We start from the raw sequence: 23,756 nt of genomic DNA, 5'->3' as shown, positions 1-23,756 counted from the left end.
CCATACCCAAGCCAGAGCAGCAGGGTACAGCAGAGGAAAGATTTGTAAATGCCCAAAGAAAATATCTGGTCCTCCTATTATTTTTACCCACTAACATTTTGCTTATTACTTCTGTTTGTTGCAGACTGAATGGCTTTAAACAACTTTAAGGGGGTTTTGTAGTGTTTCATGAATGTACAGTGACATATTTAAGACCCTCTAATTCCCTTTTATATAACCTGCACCATGCAAACAACGGAACTGCACTTCAGTATAAAATCTTTGAATGTGACCGAGATGCCACTTCTGTGCTAAGAGCTTCCTTTCCTACAGTTATGGGCATTTATACTCATTTTTTTGTTTCTGTTTCTATTAAGCTTCAGACTAAGCTCTAAGCAGCCTATCTCAGAGATATTAAATCAGATAATTCAGCTTTGCAATTTGTACCCAATTACATGGATACCCAAAGAACATCCACATCTGTGTTCTCTCTCTCAAAGAGAACTCCAGAGAAGCTGGAGACCTAAAAGCTCCGGAGTTTTATTCAGGTAATATAAAATCTATCTGGAAAAACTATATAAGTTGTATTTTTGCTCTAAATTGTCTGAAGGTTTAAGGTCACTGCTTTTGAAGAAAATGTATCAGAAAGCGTTGTTAAGGAAGTCTTAAAATTTTTACCTGGTGTCCTCCCAGAGGAAGAAGATACAAGCACATGCAGAATTTTAAGACAACATGTTGGGAACGTGGAGAAGAACAGAATGTAATAAAATCCTTAATAAAATCTTAGAACTCAGTATACGGTCAAAGAGTCTGTACTTCGAGTAACATTCAAGTAATCATCATTACCTAATGGTTCTACCAGAACAGCAAAGCATCCACAAGGTTCGAAATTGCAAAGTCATGAGAAAAAGATTTTAACCTAAAAGTGTACACATTTCTGCATCTTGAAGTCAGCAGGAAGAACAAAACTAATTTATGTTTACAATCACTCAGTTTGATTAAAAAGTCATACTTCAACAACTCTAAAGATGCATTTTCTGAACATCCTCCTTTCCATTCAATTAATTCCAAATGATATTTGTCCAGAAAATGTAGAGCATGTTTAACGGCAATAGAGATAATGCTAAAGCAAGCAATCCGTGGTTAAAACTTGGTCTCACTTTTGTCAGCATTCTTGCAAGAACATTACACCTTGGTTTCCTCATTAATATTGTTCTGCATTAGCCTAATGTAAAACTAAGTAATGTGTCAGGCAGCAGAAATGAGCATGCAAACATAAAGCATTTTACATATGGTAGATTTGAAATGACCTTCTGCATTTCACTTACCATAAAATCAGTGATTTTCAGCACTGAGCTAAGACTTAGCCGTGTTCTTAAATGGTGGGCATCATCTGGAAAAATGACTGTTCTTAGAGTCAGAACACACAGGAACAGGGACTGGGGCTGAGATTAAGGACGCTGGTTCTATTTCCACTAGTGCCAGTGATTTATTTCGTGGGTAAATCACATCAACTCAGCCGCGACTGGCATCACTTAAATGTTGCCACTAATGCTAGGAGAACAGGTATGAATCTCTTCTCTGTCTCAGTTTCCCAGGCTGCTAAAACAGAGTAAATGTTGCCTAAGCTTTATTTGAAAAATAGAGGTTAAAACTATATGAAGTTCTGCGCAAAATTATTGAGACGTGGGTATTCCCAGCAAAACCATTGGGCAGCACACGAATGCGTCAGATTGCCTTCACACTAAAAATGTATGCTTCATGTCTCTGACTCTCTGACAAAGAACCAAGACCAATAAGACTTGAAGGATGTAAATGGGTGATTCTGATCCATTTTTCCATATTTTCCTCAGGACATTCTGTTGGCCATGAGGCAGTCAAAAGGCTGTCCTCAAATTTCAAGCACTGCTAGCGCAGAGGTACTTCAATCTGGGGAGCATCCTCCATGAACACTTCCCAGGTCGACAGTCATTGGGCTGAGGACAGCCCCCGACAAGGGAGAAGCTGTGATAGCACTTCAGAATGGAAAACACAGAGAGGAAGAGGGTGTCTGTAGCTGCTGAGAGCGGTTCTACCACTTCTCAACAATGCAGGAGATGAGCAGAGAGCTTAGCCTAACGAGTGGCTCTTAACACCTATTTATTCCAGTGCTTCACCACCCCTTCCCCTTAGAAAGGATTTCTTGACATCCTGCAGAATATTGATCGCCTTTCCAATATTTCCAGGGTTTAGCTAAAAATAGAGTGCCATAACAAAATACCCATTTTAATTTAAACTGTTTGCACCCTTGAGCCTTTTTTCCTGGGCAAGGGCTAGGCAGGACTTTTACGGCCCACATGAGCAGTTTCCAGTCTCCTACAAGGATGCTAAAAACCGTGCAAATAATTAACCAGTGCAATTGAGCATTTAATATCGCACCTGCAAAGTTTGTTAGCCATGAAAATTTATAGTTTAATAATGTAATATGGGTTCAGTCTAATGTGTAAAATACAGCACTGCAATGGAAACAACTGTAAATTTTCGTGGGCAACAAACTTTGCAGGTGGGGTATTTCATGCTCAGTTGCACCAGTTAATTATTTCTATGATTGTTGTGATCCCAACAGAAGATCATGAAACAGACCATCTCTGAAAATGAAATTATTATGTTTAAGATCATGAAACTGTAACCTTAAGTGGTCCCATTACAGCTAACAATGTACTTTAGGAATATGACAGAGAAATCCCAGTAGAATCAAAGTAAATTGCTTTCAGATTTTGGTGTCAACAAAAAATATGAATTCATGTTCAGAAGGAAGATTGTGAAAGGAGGAAAAGGATACACGAGGTTGATGTTCAGCTCAATTTACATGATTCCAGGTCATAAATCACTATATCTACCAGCTTTATCTTATTAAGCTTTGTTTCCCTCTTTAATTTTGGTGAAACCTCTTATTCTGGTGTAGACTTACTAGGGGGTTTAGCTCTAGCATGTCCTCTGAAAACCCCCAAATACACCCAGCATGCCATAAAATAGGCTGTATGAGAAGGAAAATGATTGATTTAAAGGCCATTGAAATCAATAGAAGTTTTTCCATTGGCTTGAATCATTTTTGGATCAGGCCTCACTATTTTCAGGATCACAATCTGGCTTCTTCCACAGTGAAAACATTTATCAGAGTGCAATTTTTCATCTCTGTGTTCAAGCGGCGACTGGTCTGCAATCTGAACTTTGATATCTGCTCCGACAGAAGAGCAAGCCCTGCCAACACCTTCGGTTTACAAATCACTGTCAAGCTGTCAAACCAATCAGGAATTCAAAACACCTAAGACCTTTTAAATGCTGCCAGTGTTCTGTCATGAAATATATTTAAATATTATGAAGCTTTCAGATTCAATGTCATTTCTCATAGTGAAGTGTTACAAGGAATTTCTAATTAGTGTACTCTATTATTCTTCATTTACTGAAACTACAAAAGCCACCATCTTTTAAACCCAACTCTATTATTCTGATTCTAGCTAGAAAAGAAAGACTTTTACCGTGGTGACCATGACAGTTTGCAGACCTTTAGATAAGACCTGATGCCAGGGCTTTCCCTTATGGACTAAAAAGCTAACTAGCTTTCTCAAATGGGTCTTTGAAGTGGATGAGAGAGTATTAGCAAGCCACAAAAATGTATCTGCTTCTGTATCTAAGGATAAACACAGCTGAGGGGAAATCCATATACTTAGGATCAAGGATCCTGGTAAAACAGATTTTGGTCTGATCCTGCCAGAGACTGCACGAAGCTGCTGTACCCCTGCACCGCCCAAAGCTCTCCGAACGATGCAGAAACCCCTAACGGTGACCAGAGCCACCTAACCACGAGCACAAATAAAAACTGTGGCGAGCTTTGTAACTGGGGGGGGAGGTTTCTGTGCCCTGCAGGGAAGCGCTTTGGTTGCTGAATCGTCACAGAGCAGCTGGAGACAGGATCTGTATTTATGAAGAGGGGTGCTGCGGCCTTTGCTGTCCTGGGTGCAATGGACTACGTGGGGAACCAGGGACGGCGAGGTGCTGCAAGGGCACGCCAGTGAGAGTCAAAGAAAAGGAGTTTGAAACCATGATTCTGGTGACAGAGGGGTATTCCCTAGATTTAGGCGAGGGTCAGCAAAATGTCAGTCTGCAGGGGAACCAGGTGGCATAACAGTGTCTCTTAAACGACATGCAGAACCGATCGCTTCTGGCCTGCTGGTTTCTGCAGGAACTGAATTAAGGTCACGTTCTGCTACAAGTAAATATGGGCGGCTAGTCCAGGCATACTAGAACATGCTACTTTATATGGATAATGAACACTTGGGTAACCTAAGCAAATCTTACCTCAATACACATTTCACGTGGACAAAATCGAAGCCCTAACTCAAATTTTACTTTTAGTTAGTTGTGCTCTTATCAGCCTCAACTTCTGAAGAGGTATTTGTCTGAGGAGCAACTAAGCAAAAGCCAGCAGGAGCTAAGGAAATAGAAAATAAAACAAATTGCCGTAGTAAAGTCAAGGTGAATGTTTGCCCCTTATAGCTGTCCACTGGTGTCTATTTGTCTAACATACTGTGTAGTGTTAGCCATTATATTTGCTGCCACATTCAGCTCCAATGGTAATTGCATTTCAGGGTTTGGTGATATAGTATGATCCATGATGTATCCTTGGTGATATACTGTGATCCAGGATTATAGATGAAACACCTCGTAGAAAGCACTCCGGTAAGTGCTCGACTTTAAAACCTGGAGGTTTTTCGTCAGGAAGTTGGGCAGGAGTTCCCAGCTGCGTAGTACACGCGGACGTGCAGCGGTACATAGCTCTGGGAAGGTCTGCAAAAATCCAGAGAGGAGAAAGTCTGATGCTTCTGAGATGAAATACTAACACCACTGAAGTCATTAGGAATTTTACAATTGGTTATACTTGGACCCCTAACTCTTTTGCAGCTTTTGAAATTATCATAAATGAGGGTATCGTAGGATCTTGTGAAAGGAGATTTATGAGAGTCACAAAATAACCGTCCATGTCAATTAAATCGTTTCCCCTGGTAATTTCTTGACTGATTCTGCAATAATAAATCTCGCATATGGAGGGAAATTGGCACACTCTCCAGCAGAACCGTCCTGACGTGTCATTGCTGGGCTTCAAAGAAACAAAGGACGTGTAAAATATCTGCCTGGTGATCCATGCTGATGTCATTTTTCTAGGTTATGTCAGAGGCCAGCATTTCACAGGCTCTGTTATATTCATCAAAGACATTTCCGAGGATTAAACTTTTTTTTTTCTTTTTTAAAGAAAAATAGGAAAAGCTGTTTCTCAGTTGTTCTCATTCCCTCTCTTCACTCTGAACTTTTGAAGTTCTAATAATGGAACAAAATTTGTAATTACCATCAAGTTAGTTAGTACGTGCTGGTTTCTGAAAAGCTACTGGGATGGCCTGACAGCAGCAAAGCACTGATCAGTGGTTCACACCAGAATTAAACTGAGGTCTCCCAGCACCAACTATGCTGTAATTACTCCAGCCATCAAGCCTGTCAGTGCTTTTAATGTCCCGAATTGAGAAAGACAATTAAGTCTCATTGTCACCTCTATTTTAGTTAAGGTTAAGACTGTAGAGAAGTTTTTTTTTTTTTTCTTTCCCCCCCTCTGGTTTGTTAAAAAAAAGTCTGTTTTTAACATTTCCAACTGTGCTAAAAGTAAGGAAGATTTTCTGTTCACTCTCATTCGGGGATTAGAGTACGGATAGATTTTTCTAGAAACCCATCAAAAAACTCAGTTGCCCAAAACTGCATGAGATAAAATAAGTCATCCTATTCACTTTTCTTGAATCGCGGGCTGGAGGTTTTCATTCAGTTAAAACTTCCATTATCTCCTCCTGGCTGTACCTCCTGCTGTCTTGTGTTGTTCCACTCTTACTATGGATTTTCTCCACTACAAAAATAATAGTATGATTTCCAAAAAAAATTTTTTTTGATACAAAATGCAATATTTTTTTTAAAGCAGAAGATTTTGCCTCTACCACCAAAGCAGCAAATGGAAGAAAGTCACAGTAATGTCTACGCTTGACAGAAACAGTTTGAAAACATTTTTTTATACTGAACATTAGTGGAGAAAAGTATTACCAAAGTGTTACAGAAACACTTCAGAAAATCTCCTTAAAACCTCTTAGAACAATTTCTTTGTTTTGCTAATTTCTTCCTTTTTTCTTTCTTTTTTTTAACAATTTCTGACATGGCATAGTTGCAACAGTACAAAATGTAATAGGGATTCACGCAAATCATTTCACTGTGGCACGATACATCAGAGAGGACACAATTGCCAGAAATGTTCTTTAGTTTTATAAAAATAATGAAAAGATAGTAATAATAAAATCACCTAGGGGCTGTTCCTACTCCGTGGAAATGTTTATCTTTCCAGGTCAGTACTTCCCAGCCATATTGCTGTGAAACAGCTTGACATGATAATTGGAGATGGGGAAAAAAAATAAAAATCAATCAATAAAGCTAACTACTTAATGCAGCAATAGTTTCCAATATTTTCATTAGTCCACCACCTCTTCTCTGTTGCTCGGATTCGTCTGCTCCCCCAGTACAGACACAGGCTGCTCATCTTACTTTGAGGTAGACTCTTCCAAAATGTCAAGCTGCTCAATTTTAATGAAGTAGCCCATCATAGCTTTTTTTCCACTGTCCCAGGGTGTATGAAAAAGGAAAGGTAGGGTAACTACTTGAACACGGCTGCCAAGATCTAAAGTGGATATTGTAGTCACTGAGTTATTCATTGAGCTCCAGCAAAGATCTGTTTCTCAATGTTGTTTCAGGACCTTCAAGTTATTTCTGAAGAAAAGCTTAGAGTACTGTACTATGAGGTTTTTTTTTTTTCTGCTTTAATAAATTACTATTTTACACACATACATGAAAACAAAATGCATTTCAGCAAAAAGTCAGTGATTGATTTTAACAGCTGTGCCCCATAGCAGTGAACTGAACCCGGAGATTTTATTAGTGGAGATACCGGACAATCATTTTTTATAAGATGTGATCGTGTCTACAGCCTTCCTGCATTATTTTAATATCAAAGATTCTGAGAAACCAGGCCCTGCAGAGTCTAATTATAAATGAATCCCGGCTCCACAAGAGATGCTCTATGCCCTGTACAGATAAATAGGGAGCTGCCTTTCTGCAGGAGCAGAGTGCACAACCTGAGGATGACACTTGCTGCTAATGAAACAGAACATGTTGGCTCCAAGCCTTCCTCCTGCTACGCAAGTGAACAAAGACATAATAAGGCACAAGGAAATTCTGTGCTCATTTCAAGGTGCCAGGGGCACTTCTAGCTGGGATAAGGAGTGGATCGTAAATAAAGATGCCCAGTGGGACTACCTATTTCCACTTTTCTGTCGATGGGCATGCCTGTATTCTTCGTGCCTCTTCTTATGGTTTCCACACCGAAAATTGCCAACTAAGCTGAGGATACTGAAGAGCTGACCTTAAAATTTTGCTAGAGATTGAAAGGTTAAATTTTACTCCCTTTTTTTCATATTTGGAACTGCATTTCGTAGCAGCTGAGCGAGAAGAAAATGCAAGTGTGATGTAATTTTAATTATTTCTGGTAATTAGAAAGAGAGAGCACAAATGAAGCTACATAACATTATTTAATGTCTTTGAAGACAAAGACTGTACTTCTGGTCTCTTTCTAGTACTGTAGCATCTGCGCTTCAGATGAGAAATCCTTAAAATAGCTTATCACGTTATGCTCCCCCCCAATTCAGAGTGATGAAGGGCATGATTATACTGTATGCAACAAAACTATGTATTTCAGATATACATCCCACTCCTCCTTAACCTGCAGTACATCTCTCTGAAATCAACAGAACTGTCTTGCAGTTCCTGCAGGGCCATCCCTGGGGGGGGGGAGACCATTCAACCCCCACCGCATTTTGGGCTGCTGGAATTAATTCCTCCATAGTTACCTTTCCAAGTAAGGAGATGAAATACTGATTAAAACACTGCAGCACATTATGAGAGAGAGAATTAGACAGACGTCTGTAGTTCTGGGTATATTAAAATTTGTACCATCTCAATTAATTTGAGTCAAAACACTTAATAAATTACTAATGCAGAAACTACAAGTTTAAAATGGGGGCGATTGATCGTCCCAAAGCTTCCCACTTCCTACAAGGTTTTGGCAAAAGTATTTTTGTTCCAGAATCGCAACAGTTACATTGGAGACAGCTAAACAGAAGGTGCAGATTACCTTAAGCAAGTATTACGTAGATTAAAAGGGGGGGGAGTTATTTGCTTTAGATTAATAGCATGAGTCATTGTCCTTCTTAGCTATTCAGTTTTGACTCATTGCAGAGCAGAGGTCAGCTGAGGCAGCCAGCGAGCAGCAAACAAACCAACATCCGCTGTTTATGTAATAATTAATCTGAAAAGTGACAAAGCAGGCTAACAGGCTTACAATATGATGCTGGTTTCAGTTGAAAAAAAAATATATTTTTAAGCAGGATTTATTCACCAACCCCCCAAAGACTCATCTTAAAATAAATGCTGTGAGTGAACAACGTTAGCAGCCTTACCCATCACAGCGTAAGTCTGTGGCTATCAGAGACCCCATTCCCACCTTGCTGCAGAGCCACCCAGCACATTTTTGGCTTTCAGTGAGGACTGAGAGCTCTTCACTTCGCCTTACAGAGCACAACAAGTGGGAAACCCACCACAGTTGACCCTTGCAAAGACATTCACGCTGAAACCCAATGATAACCGTTTAGATATTGCATTGCTATAACAGCTGATGAATTAAAAAAGGACTTCATTTACTGCCTCACCAGAAATTAGCTTGTGCCAAACAGGAAAAAAAAAAAAGATGAAAAAAAACTTGTACCTGGGTATACTGAGCAGTTGCTTACATGAGGATGATGGTGAACATAAAGGCAAACTTATCCCTGCCTCAGCATCTTCCCAGAAGTACTATCAGTAGCCACACCAACAACTTTTCTCTACTAAAAACTTTAACTTCTCCCTTCGCAAAGCAGCTCTGCACCCAGCCCATACTGTGCAAATCATCAACACTGCAAAACTTAACAAATTGAAACAATATGTTGTAAGTAGCTTAAAAAAAAATGACATACATAACACATTTTGTTATCTATTCTGTCTTTTTTAATTAAAACACTTAATTGTCAAAACTATTGAACTTGCATCCTGCAGGATGCACTCAGTGATACCCAGATTTATGATGCCTTTCACACAGCATTTAGCTTTGCTCTAACGCAGAGGATAGGTGGCTTTGGCTGTAAAGCATCTTCCATCCTGAAAGACTCGCACTTAATCAGCTACTTAAATATCACCGCCTCTCAGATGAAATGAAGTCTGTGCTCAACAAGCATAAAGCAACACAACAATTTACAGCCCAGTTCTACAACAGATTTACACATAAATAAAATAAATGGGATCTGCAGGAGCGTAACCCTGGCTTCTCAGGATGATTTGGAAGGCTTACAGGGTCTTTACGTACATTCTAATACAAAATTTTTGTGAAACAAAACAGATTATTTTTTAACTTCTATGTAGCTAAACAAACGAGACGGGGGACAGATGCATTATTGACTTTACCATATGCATGAAGGTAAAACATGCAGCTATGTCCGTCCATTAGGATTTTATATTGCAATACCTATTTCAAGTTAGCCGTCTTGGTATAAAAACATTTTGCACAGTCTTCGGTCATAGCCATCGAACCTGGCAAAGAAGTTACAGCCTTCAGAATAGCAGATGTTCCTCAGAGATGTTTCACTTAAGAGAAGACCAGAGCCTAACTAGCTCAGGCAATACAGGCAAGTGTCTGAGAGAAAGTGGTGTGGGCAGACCTGACTGGGGCAGCCCTCGCAGGATGGGTCCAGGAGCAAGGCGGGCAGCAGGGGCCACTGACTGTAAACCTTTCCTTGCATTAAATTACAAGTCAAGGTCCCAAAAGGATCAGACACGCTTTTTTCTCCCCTTCCCCGTTACCTCTTTCGTGCCTGGTTGCTCCTAAACTCGCATTGCTGATCTTGTTGTGTAGTTCTTTAAAAAAGTTCTGCAGCATCCACCGTCTGACTCCGGCAATGCAACTTCTCATGAAGAAAGAAAAAGCTGGATAGTTTAAGCAAAGGAAATCACTGGGGATAGCCCCATCTTCTGCCAGCACAGACAGCACCAGAGCCAAGCACTTCTTCAGGAAAAAAAAAAAAAAAAAATAGGGGTTATAGGAGAGTGAAAATCCTACCATGTCTTAAAGAAGCCTCACTCCTGCTGAGGAGGTTGCAGCTGTGAAGATCGAAAGTCTTGAATATTATTTTTAAAAAAACAACTTGAGTTTTACAGGAGAAAATCAGCAATTGTGAGGGAAATAAGTGAAGTACTGTGGAAGTTTTTTTTAAATATTTTATTCTTTTTTATTAATAAAAAGAAAAAAAGCACAAGAATTGTGCTAGGAAGAGCAGCAGCTCAGGGTGAGTCCTCTTGCTGAATCGTGGGAATAGCAATCAGGCAGTAATTACTATACCTAATGGTGCTAATTAATGTTTGCAACAGTTTTATCAATATCTGAAACAAAGGCAATAATGAGGATAAAAGTTTTATTTACCAGGATTTTATTATTTCTGAACATAAAAGATGGGGCTGGACATGAGACCAAATTGGTTGTTAGCAGTTTATAGGGCCATGTAAGGATTTCAGGTGCTCATATAATCAAGACTTAAATTGGTAGCATCCTTTTTTTCCACCAGGATGTGAGCAATTAAGTAGAAGAATTAGTGTTCTTTTTGTGATTGCCAACAAAACTGCCTTCAGCCTGGTGGAGTTCAGCCTCCTGCTGCCCAGGCAGGCTCCAGCCCCAGCCACCTCCACCCCAAGGAAGAAGCCATGAAGTGGGCGCCCAATGCCTCATCACGCTTCCCATGGACCTTCTCCAGAAGCTGTTTATTAAACACCTCTGAAGAGTCTGACCTTCAGAGCTGAATCAGGGAGCAATCTGCATGCATCAAATACAAATCAGCTGAGTCTCTGATCCCTGCAGAGCTGGTGGCAGGGTTATGATGTATAGACATGCCACATGTGCTTGTAGCATGGCATAGTTTTATTCATAATTTTTGCATGTGTTAGTGCCAATAGTAAGACAATAACCTTTATGTATTGTGTAGTATTCATGTTCTCTTTGAACAGATGAGAAAAATAAATATTTCTAGTTGTCACTGTACTCTTCTTAAATCCTCTGCACCCAGCAGAAATGGTCACTGAGTTTCTGTACAGACTCCTTCCCAAACTCACACTTCTTTTTCTATTCTTAACTTTCTTTACTGTTTACTCTTTATTATTTTTGTAAGTTTTTAAAGTATTAAATACTTTAGGTTTCAAAATTTACTTTTTTTTTTTTTTTCCTAGTAGAAGGTGTAATACTGCAATGCACACATGGGGCTGTTCCAGCGCTACAGCTCTCTGCCTCAAACTCCATGTTGAGCCAGTGGCAGGGTCCATCAATAACCTGCTGGAGTGACCAAGAAGGTCAGGCTGGTGGACACAACTTCAGTTATAATGAAAAAAATACCTCAACCTATTTTTTTGTGAAGCAGCAAGGCAAGCCAGCTGTTTCCAGAAAGGACCGTGTGACTCGGACCATGGTGGTGGGATTGCTGCCATTGCCTCCCACGGAGTCTTGTGCAGATTCCCCAGTTTATGTCAAACAAAAGTCAGGGTGTCCTTCCACCTGCAAACAGTGTGATCATAGCCTGGAGCAACGCGATGATAAACAATGCAAAACTTTGCATTTCCGTCACAACCTAGTCCCCAGGGGACAGATTGCCATCTCGTACATCCAGGTGGCTCCACTGAAGCTGGCTTCACCTCCTCCATGGCCAGCCAGAAGACTGGCAGGAGTGCACCTCACCTGGAGGGTACAAATCCTGCCTGATTGTGTATCTTATCTCTCCAGAGCAGATGCTTCTCTTTATCTCTGTTTGCACAATTTTCAGTATGACAGGGACCTGTTCCTGGTCAGGACCTTGAAGCACAACAGCAACATTCCAGGTATAGGACAGCATAGAAAGAAGGAGAACACATACAAACAACTTTGGGGTCTTAGGCCAAGACATATGTGTAACAAAGATTTGGTGTGAAGGAAAAGTGTAATTGTGGGTCAAGGAAATCCTTCATATAAATAAAAATCATGGATTTTAATAACAAATACAATGAGAGATGTGAGGCCTTCCTTTGCAGTAGCACCAAAGACATCAGAACTCTTTCTAAAATGATGTTTTACACAAAGTAAGGTTTAGAGATGCATCGTCTTAAGAGCAGCCAGCAAATCACTAAATAGCTCTGACCTCCTGCCACCCACGCCTGCACTGGCCTTTGAAAAGGAAGAACCTGGATCTGCCTTTTGAGAGATTGCTGCTCTTTAAATGGCTGCTAAATTATGTGATTAAGTTCAGACAATATGCTACAATGTTTAATTTAGCAGTCATCTCACAGCATATTAATTAAGGCTTTTGGTCAGTTTTTCTCCCTTTAAAAGCCTGAGTGGTAAGACAGGTAAATTAAGTCCCTTGTGAAATTCAACTTTCAGTGACCTGTTCTGGCAAGCCTCCCTGCTGACAATGCTCCTGAAGGCCCACTGCAGCCTTGGTGATAGCAAACACTGGATATCAGCACCTGGCCTGCTTGATTAACATCTTCACGTGCCCCAAACCCTCGTGCCATGCATAACCAATGTCAGAGTGCTGAGATATTTCACGAGCAGTTGGGGGGCTGATGGCAAGAGTGGCTCCCTGCAGGTGCCACCTGATGGCACGGGGTAGGCCGGGCTCCTGTCACAGGAGCTGGGTCACTGTGTCCTGGGTCGGACTGCCTCCTTCCATGGCCAGAAATCAGATTATCCAACTGCTCCCGAGCACCAGCGTCACATTGAAAAGTGCAGGAGGCACATATGGGCCCAGAGCTGGAAGATGGCTCCAGTTGTAAAACCCTTCACTTATTTTGTTGAACCTCACAGCTGTCTTTGCTCTCCATGTAGCTGTGCCCTGTACCACAGCACCAGAGGGCAGGGCCTAGCAAAACACAAACAACAAACATTACAAAGCTGTTTTTTTTTATTATATTTTTTTCTTCCTTGTTAAATCTCACATGTATAGCTGTAGGCATCATCCCCCCTCGGGGCCACCATGCTGGGTGCAGGTGACCAGGTGGGGCTGGAGAGGGTTGGTGGCCCCAGACAGTCCTGCAGACCCAAGGTGCCCATTTACCTCCACGTTACCAGGATGCTCATGCAAGTGGTGCAAAGTTTGCACCCAGTGCATGGAGCTGCCAAATAGTTGGGACTTCTTCCGCTCTTCTCCTCATTTTAAAAATTCAGTGATATTTGTATTAAATTCATGTTTACTTTGTGGGGTGTTAACACGAGTCTCTTACACAGTGTATCAACAGTGGGTTTTCTTGCCTCTCATCATTTCCATACGACAAGCAGAATCTTTCAGAATATGTTTCAGTCTTTGATTAAATTTGTCAGATTACCTGCCACCGGGGAGGAGGCTGGCTTAGAGGACAGGATCAACTAATTCACCATCATCTGCTCCACCATGCCTGAAGCTGCTTGGCCACGAAGGGACGAGCAACCCAGGAAGCACTGGTTTGCAGTCAGAGACTGCTCTGATGGAGATCAGGAGTTGGAAACATCGCAAAGCGAGAATCTGGAATTCAGTAAATAGGCTAAATCCCCAACTAAATGGGAATTCTGGGTTCTTTAGGTTGGCTTTGACAGATTTGTGCATTTGCAGCTGTGATTTTTGAAACAAGAAATCTGCCAGTGATTTTTCCTAAGTAGCAGAGCTTGTCCCTGACTCATTTGTACTTCTCTTTGGAAATCCTCTGCTCATTGTACGAGACTCCCTGGGTCTCCACCAAGGCTGATTAATTACCCCACACTGGGGAGCAGGCAGCGATAAGCTTTTTTGAAGATGAGTGTTAATGTGTTTTCTTGGTTTCAACCACCCTTATTCGGCCTGGGTCACTAAATTAATCTGCATTAAACATTCACTCTTATGGTCACAATTTCATCATCCATTTAAAGAAAGAGAGCCCTAATAACAAAGCAGTTAATCCTACAGTTCTTCACCTCCTCAGACCTCTCCCAGACAATTTAGCAGAATCCTTATTAGTGCAGTATGCGTCTGCTGGGAGGTGGCTTAATTCATATATCTGCATTGCCACACCGAGTGAGGTAGCTGTGGGGGTTTTCTCCCTCTCCAGGAAGATGTGAGGAAGCGAGAAATAATATTGTGAGAAATAATTCCCTTCTCTTTTTTTGTTCATGTCCACTTCATTGCCACAAAGAGAACTGCTGGTTAATATACAGAAGAAAAAAAAATATATATATATATTGTTAAAAATAAGACAAAACAAACAAAAAAAGAATATTCACTTTGCATCTTTGTAGCTGTTCTTTGGAGTATGTTTCCATGGAATAAGTGGTTGTAAATACTGGGTTTTCAGCCTAGAGTAATATAAAAAGCATCTCGCTGTGGTAGACTGGGTACTAGGTGCTGTAAATAAGGATTAGGTAAAATGAGATCTTTGGGTGTGAATACAATTGCTTTGTTGCTTTAGAGTCTCATATTAAAAATATTTTAATTTTGAAATGGTTCTGTGTAAGACACCAATATTGTCAAAGTCAGGTGTCCTATTTGAGGAGGATGGAGAGGCTTCAGCTTGGAAGACCATTGCCTAATAAACTGTTGAGTCTTCTGTCATTTTAAGAATAGAGGAAAATGGGTGAAAACGAGTCCAAGCCTGAATGTGTTACTTTGTCTGTTAACAGGCCCTTCTTGCCTTAGTGTTTTGGCTATTTTATGCATTCAGAAAGGGCTTCATTCAACAAAACCAAAAGGAAAAATAAAGCTAAACATTATATTTTGTTTCCAAACTACATTTTGGTTTAAATCCTGGATTAAGCCTACTTCTGTGACTGAAAGAAAATGAAGTTCAGAATTCATAATCAGCGTGGAATGCAAGTGATGGGGACCAAATAAAAGAAACTTATTTAAGAAACATTAAAATCGCATACTTCACCCCTGTGAGGCAAAAGATACCATGAGTGGCACTCCTGACCCTGCTGGCAGGCACTGCCTGATGTGCTCCTTCGTGTTTCTTACCTGCAAATCAATATTGCATCCTCACTTCTGCCACTGCAAGCACACAGATGGAAGAGAACTTTTTTCCGTGCCTTTAGTTGCCCACCTGCTCTAATTACCAATATAACTACTGCATCCCTGATTTTTAGTAAGTGGATATTCCTCTTTCTAAAGCTAAGAGTGGGGTTAGTTCAGTAGGCAGACTCTGGGTGGTGCAGCATTCATCTGCAGCATTCGTTTAGCTCAGTAAATTGTCCCAGTGGGTGCCAACCAGAGTAGGGGCTTATGTCTGTGTTCCGCTCTCAAGCACTCTCTGTTCAGATGCCCATGTTGTCCACATGCTGCAGCTGTCTGTAGGAATGCCTGTCTATCTGGTTGGTTTTCCCAGGAGTACAGGGGTGAAGGACTCACCGGCTTGAATAAACTCTTGCTTATGCTGTGATTTTTACTAAAAATACTGCTGAAAAATAAAGCTTTATGTGTTGCAAAAATACCCAATATAATCAATAGTTTGTATTGACAGATTTGCACTATTAATGCAAATCTGATACATTATCCAAATATGCAGTACACCGTGCAGGAATTTCCTCCAGGCAAGAAATAACATCTGAGCCTGAGGCTGAGGACAGCAGCTTCTAGATCTCTACTGCAAAACCCATCCTGTAGGACATTTAGTTCTTCACAAAGTGCTTCAGGTGCTACAAGACCAGAGCATCTCCCCAAGGGCTTGAACCCAGTGCTGTGTGCTGATGTGGATGTCATAGAGCTTTCCTCCTTGTTCCTGTGAGATGGTGAAGAAATAAAACCCTATCGCAGCAGCTGTAGAGAGCTGATACGGGGCAATCTCTTCTCGGGGGTGGTAGTGGTGGTGAGACTAATTCTCTTTCCATTAATTGCTCTCTCATCTAGCCCGAGTACCTGTTACAAAGAGCAGGCGGCAGGGATGAGCTCAGCCATGTTCCTGCATGAACGGCGCTGCTTGTGAGAGTGCACCATCCTCTTCCAACAGTGGCAGCTGCCACTGGCCCTGGGCCAAATGGCACAGTGGCCATAAATTGATCTGAGGGCTGGATAACACATTTGTCAGTCTGCATGCATCCCGCAGGATCCAACATACAGCAAATCCCCCTCAGCTCTACAAACTTCAGTCAAGACATGCTGGTCAATTCATCTCATGGGCACCAGCTTTGTAGCGGGTAACCGAGATTTAACACCACCTTCCCTTTGTCACACGGTTGTCCTGCTCGCAAAAGTGACAGACCTGTGTGTTTTTCTCTCCCGGTTCTCCATCCAAGTTCTTTATGGATGTAGCTCCATTTTTGTTTCATCCAACAATGATATACAACAGCTTTTGGGGAGGGAACAATGGCAATCCACAGTGTACAACATGGTGCAACAGTTTAGAAATGGAAATTTATCCAGCGGGATCTGTCAGCAGCTTAAATTTCATGCAAACTAGGCAAACAAAGGTTTATGACAACATCAGATCTAGAAATTGTATTTTCGATACATAAATCTTCCAGGATTAATTCTTTTTGTGAACTACATGATCTGGGATATCCAATTCCAATGGCCTCAGTGTCTGTTTCATAGGTTTTCTTATCATTTTGATATGAAAAATTAATTGCGGGTTCCTTGTAGAACATGCAGCAGCTCTCTTGCAGCGTTCCCTGTCTTTGGCTGACTGCAGAAGTGCCGCCCAGCCCTCGATTCAGTGTTTTCTTTGATCACTGAGTGCGCAATGATTGATCACAGCAATTTCTCTCACATGAGCAGAATCCTTTGGCTAAACTTGTTTCAGACACTAAGGGCTATGAGTGTACTACAGACTAAACATTAATGCTTTGCTTGTAGTGTTTAAACTCTCATTCAACGGGGTTCAAAACCACTCATATAAAAACAAGCAAACTGTTTTAAGACTCCTGATTTAATCAGTTTCTGAGAACGAGAGCCCTGTCTCGGTATGTGTTAGCTACAGGAGGACATTTCACTACACAATACATCTGAAATCTTATAAAAGCAGTACAGGAAGAAAGAGATAAAGCATAAGAAAGGTCAATGCATGTATACATACAAGTGTGCATTTGTATCCACATACAGGCATCCAATAAACATCTACGTCATACAGCAATCCAGACATTGCTCTGCATTGGTCTGGTTTTCTTCCCAAAACACAACAATACCTGGAGTTTCATGCACATGCCATTTTTCCTGTATGCATTTTAAGAGAGAAGTTGTGGTCACATGCCTGACATAGCTAAAGAATCATATAGCCTTACTACATACATTCATATGCCTTTGTGTCTTCTTTTAAAACGTATTATCTAACCCTTCACTTATTTTGCAGTAATCAGCATCCCCAGAGCTTATCTAGAGGTGAAATTCATTCACATTCAAATGCAGCTGGGACCTCCCCCTGGAAGGGACTGCCCATGTCTTTAATCTGAGTTGTGATCTGGAGTTTCTCAGAGATGTTCGGATCTCCTCCTGTACCGTAATTCGTACTTTTTTGATTCCATTATGGTAATTTCTTTCATGAGAAAAGCATTGATTCAAATTTTGAATGGAAAGAGCCATGGGAAAGCTGCGTGCAGTTACCAGTGCACAGGGAATGGAGGAGGCATCTAAATTCTGAGCTGGTTTCAGCCATAAGATTTCCCATCTTCCTTTCCTAACCTTAACTTACCTATTAGCATATTCATTAAATGTTTTATGGTGTGCATGCCAATTGCAGTGATCTCACGCTGGGTATGAAATCATGAAGCTGCAGTTTCTCTGAGTTTGGATTAGATTATAAATTAAAACCTCAGGGCACTCTGAAAAATGCATGGAGTTTCAAGTATCTCTGGGGTGAACCTAGGTTAATTTACTATTATTTTGTATTGCAGGTGTGTGAAAGATACCATTGTTCAACAGTTTTATGTGCAGAACAAGGGATCTCTCTTTTTCTAATAAAATTGCAGCATGAATTATATACACCGACATCCCACTGATGTCCTCAATAGCAGATCAGCGAGCGGAAGGTAATTTCTGGTGGATCAGGTAGGAAAAAGTATTAAAAAACTCACGGAGAACCAAGGCTGCCAAGCTTCAGGCACCTCTCCTGTGCTGAAGTTTGTATGTAAATTGCAATAGGGGATCTCAGCAGGTTCCTGAATCGATGATTTCACCTTCTGAGCTCAGAGCACAATATTGATATTTGGTACATGGGTACTTGTATTCTATTTGTTAATTCTTTTCGTACCTTCAAAGTTTTCAGACATTTTTGGTCCTGACAGAAAACATTAGATAAGAAACTTGAATAATGGAGCAGAATAAGTAAACCTTTCTAAACATCATGAGTTCATTGGATTTGGGTTATCACGAATGGCATGGAGCTAATACCAGTGACGACTCTTCTGAGTGTGTTGATGAGTAGGATTATATCTTTTCTCTATTTCTCCAACTCTTAAACATGCAAAAATATAGACACTATGGTCTCTCAGATCTGGAATATTTTTGTTGGTGTTACAAAATGGAGCGTGGTGCAGGAGCAAGCCTGCACCTGCCCTACATCAGCATTTCATAGCTACTCCTACATCACTGTGACACCAAGGACATCCCTCTGAGATGGTGTCACTTCTGGGACCACCGCGTCTTGTTGGGAAGGCCCCTTGGGTGGGTCCTGTCCCTTGAGATGAAGGAACCAGCCTGCCTGCAGGAGATGCCATAGCCCATGGACGGGCAGAGTTAGCTTGCATGTTTGATTAAATGATTCATTCGCCACTCTTGTTGTCTCCGGAGTGCCATCAAACGAGCTTGACCAAATGTAGTTGCTTTATGAAGAAACATAAACTAATCCAATTTTAAAATCAAACAGAACAATTTGGAATCATGCTCATTTACTGTGTAAACACTGACCACAATTAACTAGGCATTCTTCACTTTGGGGAAATACAAAGTTATGGATAGATGGGGAGATATTCTGCTCGGTTCGGCAGTTGCAGGCGAGCATCGTGGTGGTAAGTAACTTTCATTTGTAGAGTGATACTGGATTAGTGGCCTTTAGAGAACTGCTGGAGAAATTTAAATTAGAAAATAATCAAGAGCCTTGGTAATGTGTACATATGGTAATATATAATGTGTGACATAATTAAGTCAATGTTAGTTCAAGGAAAATCTTTGAAAATCATTCACTGCTAATTCAGCGCCAGATTGTGGTACCACATAGCCCCCAATTCAGCCATGGACCTTAATGGCACAATATTAATTTGAACTCACACAACTTGGTGCTAGATATGAAGGGGGAAAGCTTCACCCTTTTTTTTTTTTTTTCTTTTTCCACACAGAAAAATGCTGAAAATATTATCTATTTTCTTAACCCAAAGCAGTAGTAAATGCCCCAGCTCTCGGGTGAATACCTGAAGAAAAGCTGGATACAACCACAGTGGCATCCGGAGGGGAACTCACACTGCTGGATGCAGTTGTGGTGGGTGCAGGTCCCTGGTATGTCCCCAGGTGGGAGAGGTGGCAGAGGGAGCCCGTGGGCGAACTGGGCAGTGTCCCAGCTTTGCATCTCCTGTCCCAGCTGCCCAGTGCACATAGAAAGTCTGAAAGGAGAATATGCGCAGTTGGGGTCAGGAATAGCACTTCAAGCAATGATGAGGAGCAAGTCTCTGAGAGGATGTTATTCTGCAGGACGGTGTAATACAGCAGCAATCTTCCCCTGGGCCAAAGGAAAATATTCAATCATATCTTAAAATTTGTCCAGCTTGATTTGAAAAATAAGTTTCATTCCAGAGCTGTGCTCTTTTTCTCTCTTTCAGCTGCAGAGGTTTTGTGATTTGTGCTAACCTTGAAGATACAACACAAAATATGTGCTAATGATATTCCAATCTCCCAGCTGGTGTTGGCAACTCTTTTACCGCTCTGCAGGACAAGTGCAAGTACAAATGCAAGTACCAGAACCTTGTTGAGAGCAGAGTGTCCCACATTTCAGTCTAACCATTCGAACTACAAGACATGTAATAAAACAGTTTCTGCTCTGAATGAATAATTGAGCTGCTTCTGTGGGGAGGCCTCTAAAGAGCCATGTGGCAGAATGTTTTTTAAGGCACTTATGAAAGCTATCCCACCTGGAAACCATCCCACACACAGAGCCCACGTTGCTCTTCCTCTCAGCTTGGTTTAATTGCTCGTTCTATGTCTGTACATAATCCGAATGGTGAAGAAATATGCAGGATACATGAAATGCTATAATTATTTTTAATGTAGAGCAAGATTTCCAAAATCATGAGGCTCCATGGATGTCTTTGGGCATCTTTTGTTTGAAAATTCCTTCAGTTAATGCAATAATGCCCAAGGATATCAAAAAGAATTAAAGAACACTTTGATGCTTGCTTCTTGAAACAATTATGTAGCACATAAAAATTTCACTGCCTCATCCTCCACCATGCAGCAGGTGCCGCACAGCCCTGCGGAGGGGTCCCACTGCTGGTACACCCATCCCAGGCAATGCCTCCTTACTCAGGCAAACCCCTGCTGGCCATCTGCCCCAAGCCATAGAGACAGATCTCAACAGAGAATAATTTTTGTATTCTGAAAAATACTTTGAGATGAAGAATTTCTTCTTCCTCCTTGAGATGTAATAGTGAGTAATAACACTAACAACAGTAATGATGATGATGATGATAATAGTAATAATGACAGCACTTGTGACAAATCAACATTTCCTAGTGTATAATGTGTTGCCAAAAACATCCAATACACTTGGTGTTTACCACCAAAATCATGGTAGTGGTTGGATGTCTCTTAGAGGTTCATTAGACAGCTTGAATAACATATGGCCTCCTATTCCTGCTTCAGCGAGTAAGCTGGGAGTAAGGTCCAGTCTACCTAACTCTGAACCTTATTTATGCCAAAGTTAGAGTCAGAGGAGAGAGACAGGTCCCGCTGAAAGCATCCAAAGATTTTCTTTCCTGAAGTATAGGCACTTAAATTAGGTAGACAGGGATCTTTCACTGTATCCTTGGAGAACAGCTCTGTTTCCAAGGACTACCTAGAAAACTGAAGCAATCAAGTCAGGGGAACAAATTCCACTATTGTTCTGAAATGCATATATAATATGTCCTACCTGAAATGTGCAGTATTGCTTTTCAATCAAATGTTTTTTAATCAATATGTTTTGCTAGATTAAATGTTCCATATCTGGACTGAAAGTAAGGAGCGTCACACAATAAAGGAAATCAAGTAAAAATAGAGTTTCATTACTGATGTTATGTACCATTATTTTATATCACTTTGTTGTGGTGACTTTTAAAACTGATTTTATATGGTCGTTTGGGGAAAACAAAACAAAACAACAACAGCAAAACCATCTGTACAAGATAAGGCTGAACTAAACAACATAAGCTGGAGGTGGAAAGAATACCCACTACTAAGATTCAGCTGTTTTGTGCTCGAAGAAGTTGTCTCATTCTCATTCCTACTTTTCCGATGGGCATTCTTATGTGTTTTTGACATAATTTGTGCAGAGGCCACAACCAAAGCAGAGAGCTCTGCAAGGAGTGTTACCGGCTTGCAGAGGAAATGCTGGTTTGTTGGGACTGTGCACGGTCCCCCAGGACTGTACCTTCTGGGAGTGATGTTAGCTCAGGGATGGGGGAGTGCCTGAGTTACTGCCATGCTGGTGGTTATTTGAGAATACAGTAACCATCCGTCACAGATAGATGAACCACTTTTGAACTGAAAAGGAAAACAAACATTCCTAAGAACAACACATGAATCAAATACACTCTTTCTCACCCTCAGTGCTGTTATTTGATTTAGATGAGGCAGTTCCTTGCTTTCTACAGGGATCACGCGATATTATAGAATTTTCCCCCTGCAAAATTTCTATTGAGCTTTTTTTGTATTTCAGTTTGATTCAAAGTTCAACGATTTGGTGAAAAAAATCTCTCCATTAGCTTCAACAGCCTTCTATCAAGCTCTTATGTCTTTATTTGGTCCTTAAGCATCCTCTGTTTCAAAGTGCTAGACAAGCTTCCTGCAAAGTTTTTAATTCTGACTCACCAACAGACAGCTAGCCCGTTTACACTTAATTCAAGTTACTAACTCAGAGCCTGGAGAAACTGGAGATGGACCATTAACAGTGCTGCACAAACCATCAGATTTCCTTGCTGAATGGTAAGCCACTATTTGATGGTCTAAGACATTGTTTAATTGGCATTTCCGCCTACCTGTTCTATTATTGCTCCACTTTCAGTGCAGGATGGAGGTTTTCGTTACATTGCAACACAGAGAGATAATGAGAGTGTTTGTGCATCTACCACTGCTTCTAAAAGGTGCAAAATTAGAGAACAGATCCGGCTGACACCAGTAGTCTTACGAAAGATCTCTCTGTTGCTATACAGAAGGTTTGTGCTCAGTGACAACAACAAGCAAAAAATGGTGTTGAGGGAAAGTTAACATATTAAGAGAGTGGGGAAGGTTGGAAGAAAAAATCATAATACGCTATTTATTTTTAAAATGTTGTCACTTTTTTGGCTAACAAATCACCCATGAACAGATTATGATTTTTCTTGATGAACGTAATGATCTTGGTGAGTAATTTATCAGAAGCTTATTCACATGAAGATGACTTGAATAGAAATTTGGACATTGGGGCACATGGCCAGCAGGTCCAGGACTGGTATAAGGAAGTCAAAGACTCGTACTCAAGCAGGAATTCCAGCACTTTGGAATTGGTACAGTGAGATTTTGAGTATGTTATAGAGAAGATGAGTTTCCTGCATGCTCATTAATATCAGTTGGTATCAGAAGCTGCAGCAGTTGCAGGTCTGGTTTTGTGCCAACATGCTGTGAGCCTTTGTCCAAGACACATAGACCTGCAGATGTACATCGAATGAGATTTGCCAAAGGACCTAAGCAACTAGATGTTTTTGACTAACTAGGTGCTTCTGTGCTTTGGTTGTGCAGACCTTGGAAAGCTATCCTGTTTGTGCATTCATGGAATGTCCTCAGTGCTGCTACGGAAAGACACGATGCTTTCATATGGGAGAGTCAAAACAGATCAAAAGAGAAGGAAAAGCCTAATGTGCATCCTCTATATATCTGGCCATCCTTGCAAGTTCCCAAAACTTGTGGGAAAAAAAAAAAAAAGAAAAAAAAAAGAAAAAAAAAAGGAACAAACTCTCATATTCTCCTCCCTTACATTGTCACCGCATGGGACAGAATGTCCTCCATCACATCCCATCTCAGGGACATGCAGGGACATAGTGAAGGGACTGCAGTGGTGCATCCAGGACAAGATGTATCACCTGCTGCTCCTAGATCTGTAGGATCCTCTGACAAATCTTACCCAAGAGCCCAGTACATGGGACAAGTACGCCAGAGAAAAGCCACTAAAGCTGCTGACACATCCATTGTTCCCTGTGTATCCATGACTGCTGTATCTCAGATATTTTAACTGAAAATTTGTCTTTTTTTTTTTTTTTTTCTTGAAATATGTGTTTTATTGGTTTCAGGAACTGAGATCTTGTTCTCTCACAATAGTGGGACCCCTCATCAAGGTCTCATCCTTCCCATCCCTAGCTCAGCGTGAGTAAGCACATTGAAAATACTTCACACAGGAGAAAA

At 41.0% G+C, this 23,756-nt stretch overlaps 1 protein-coding gene and 1 long non-coding RNA gene across 7 annotated transcripts in view; both read right to left on the bottom strand.

The window, feature by feature from the left end:
- The window catches only part of LOC308200333 (uncharacterized protein), a 117,993-nt gene extending 107,245 nt beyond the window's left edge, over positions 1-10,748 (bottom strand). For 2 of the 6 annotated variants that reach the window (XR_013955491.1, XR_013955492.1), the window contains exons 1-2: positions 10,604-10,748; positions 9,988-10,189 (exon numbers count right to left, since the gene is read on the bottom strand). The gene's annotated coding sequence lies outside the window, so the exon portion shown is untranslated. Of the gene's footprint in view, positions 1-1,309; positions 4,807-5,883; positions 5,906-5,925; positions 6,426-9,987; positions 10,190-10,522 lie in introns of those variants that run through there. The other 4 variants (XR_013955493.1, XR_013955494.1, XR_013955495.1 and 1 more) reach the window with 4 other exon arrangements.
- An 8,355-nt stretch (positions 10,749-19,103) lies between these two features.
- The window catches only part of LOC308200287, a 42,526-nt gene continuing 37,873 nt past the window's right edge, over positions 19,104-23,756 (bottom strand). The window contains exon 8 of the long non-coding RNA XR_013955434.1: positions 19,104-19,845. This is a non-coding gene — a long non-coding RNA (uncharacterized lncRNA). The remainder of the gene's footprint in view (positions 19,846-23,756) is intronic.

The sequence above is a fragment of the Anser brachyrhynchus genome (assembly GCF_964034855.1).
Source record: "Anser brachyrhynchus genome assembly, chromosome: 10".
Lineage (NCBI taxonomy): Eukaryota > Metazoa > Chordata > Aves > Anseriformes > Anatidae > Anser > Anser brachyrhynchus.
This window is presented reverse-complemented; position numbering and strand designations above follow the sequence as displayed.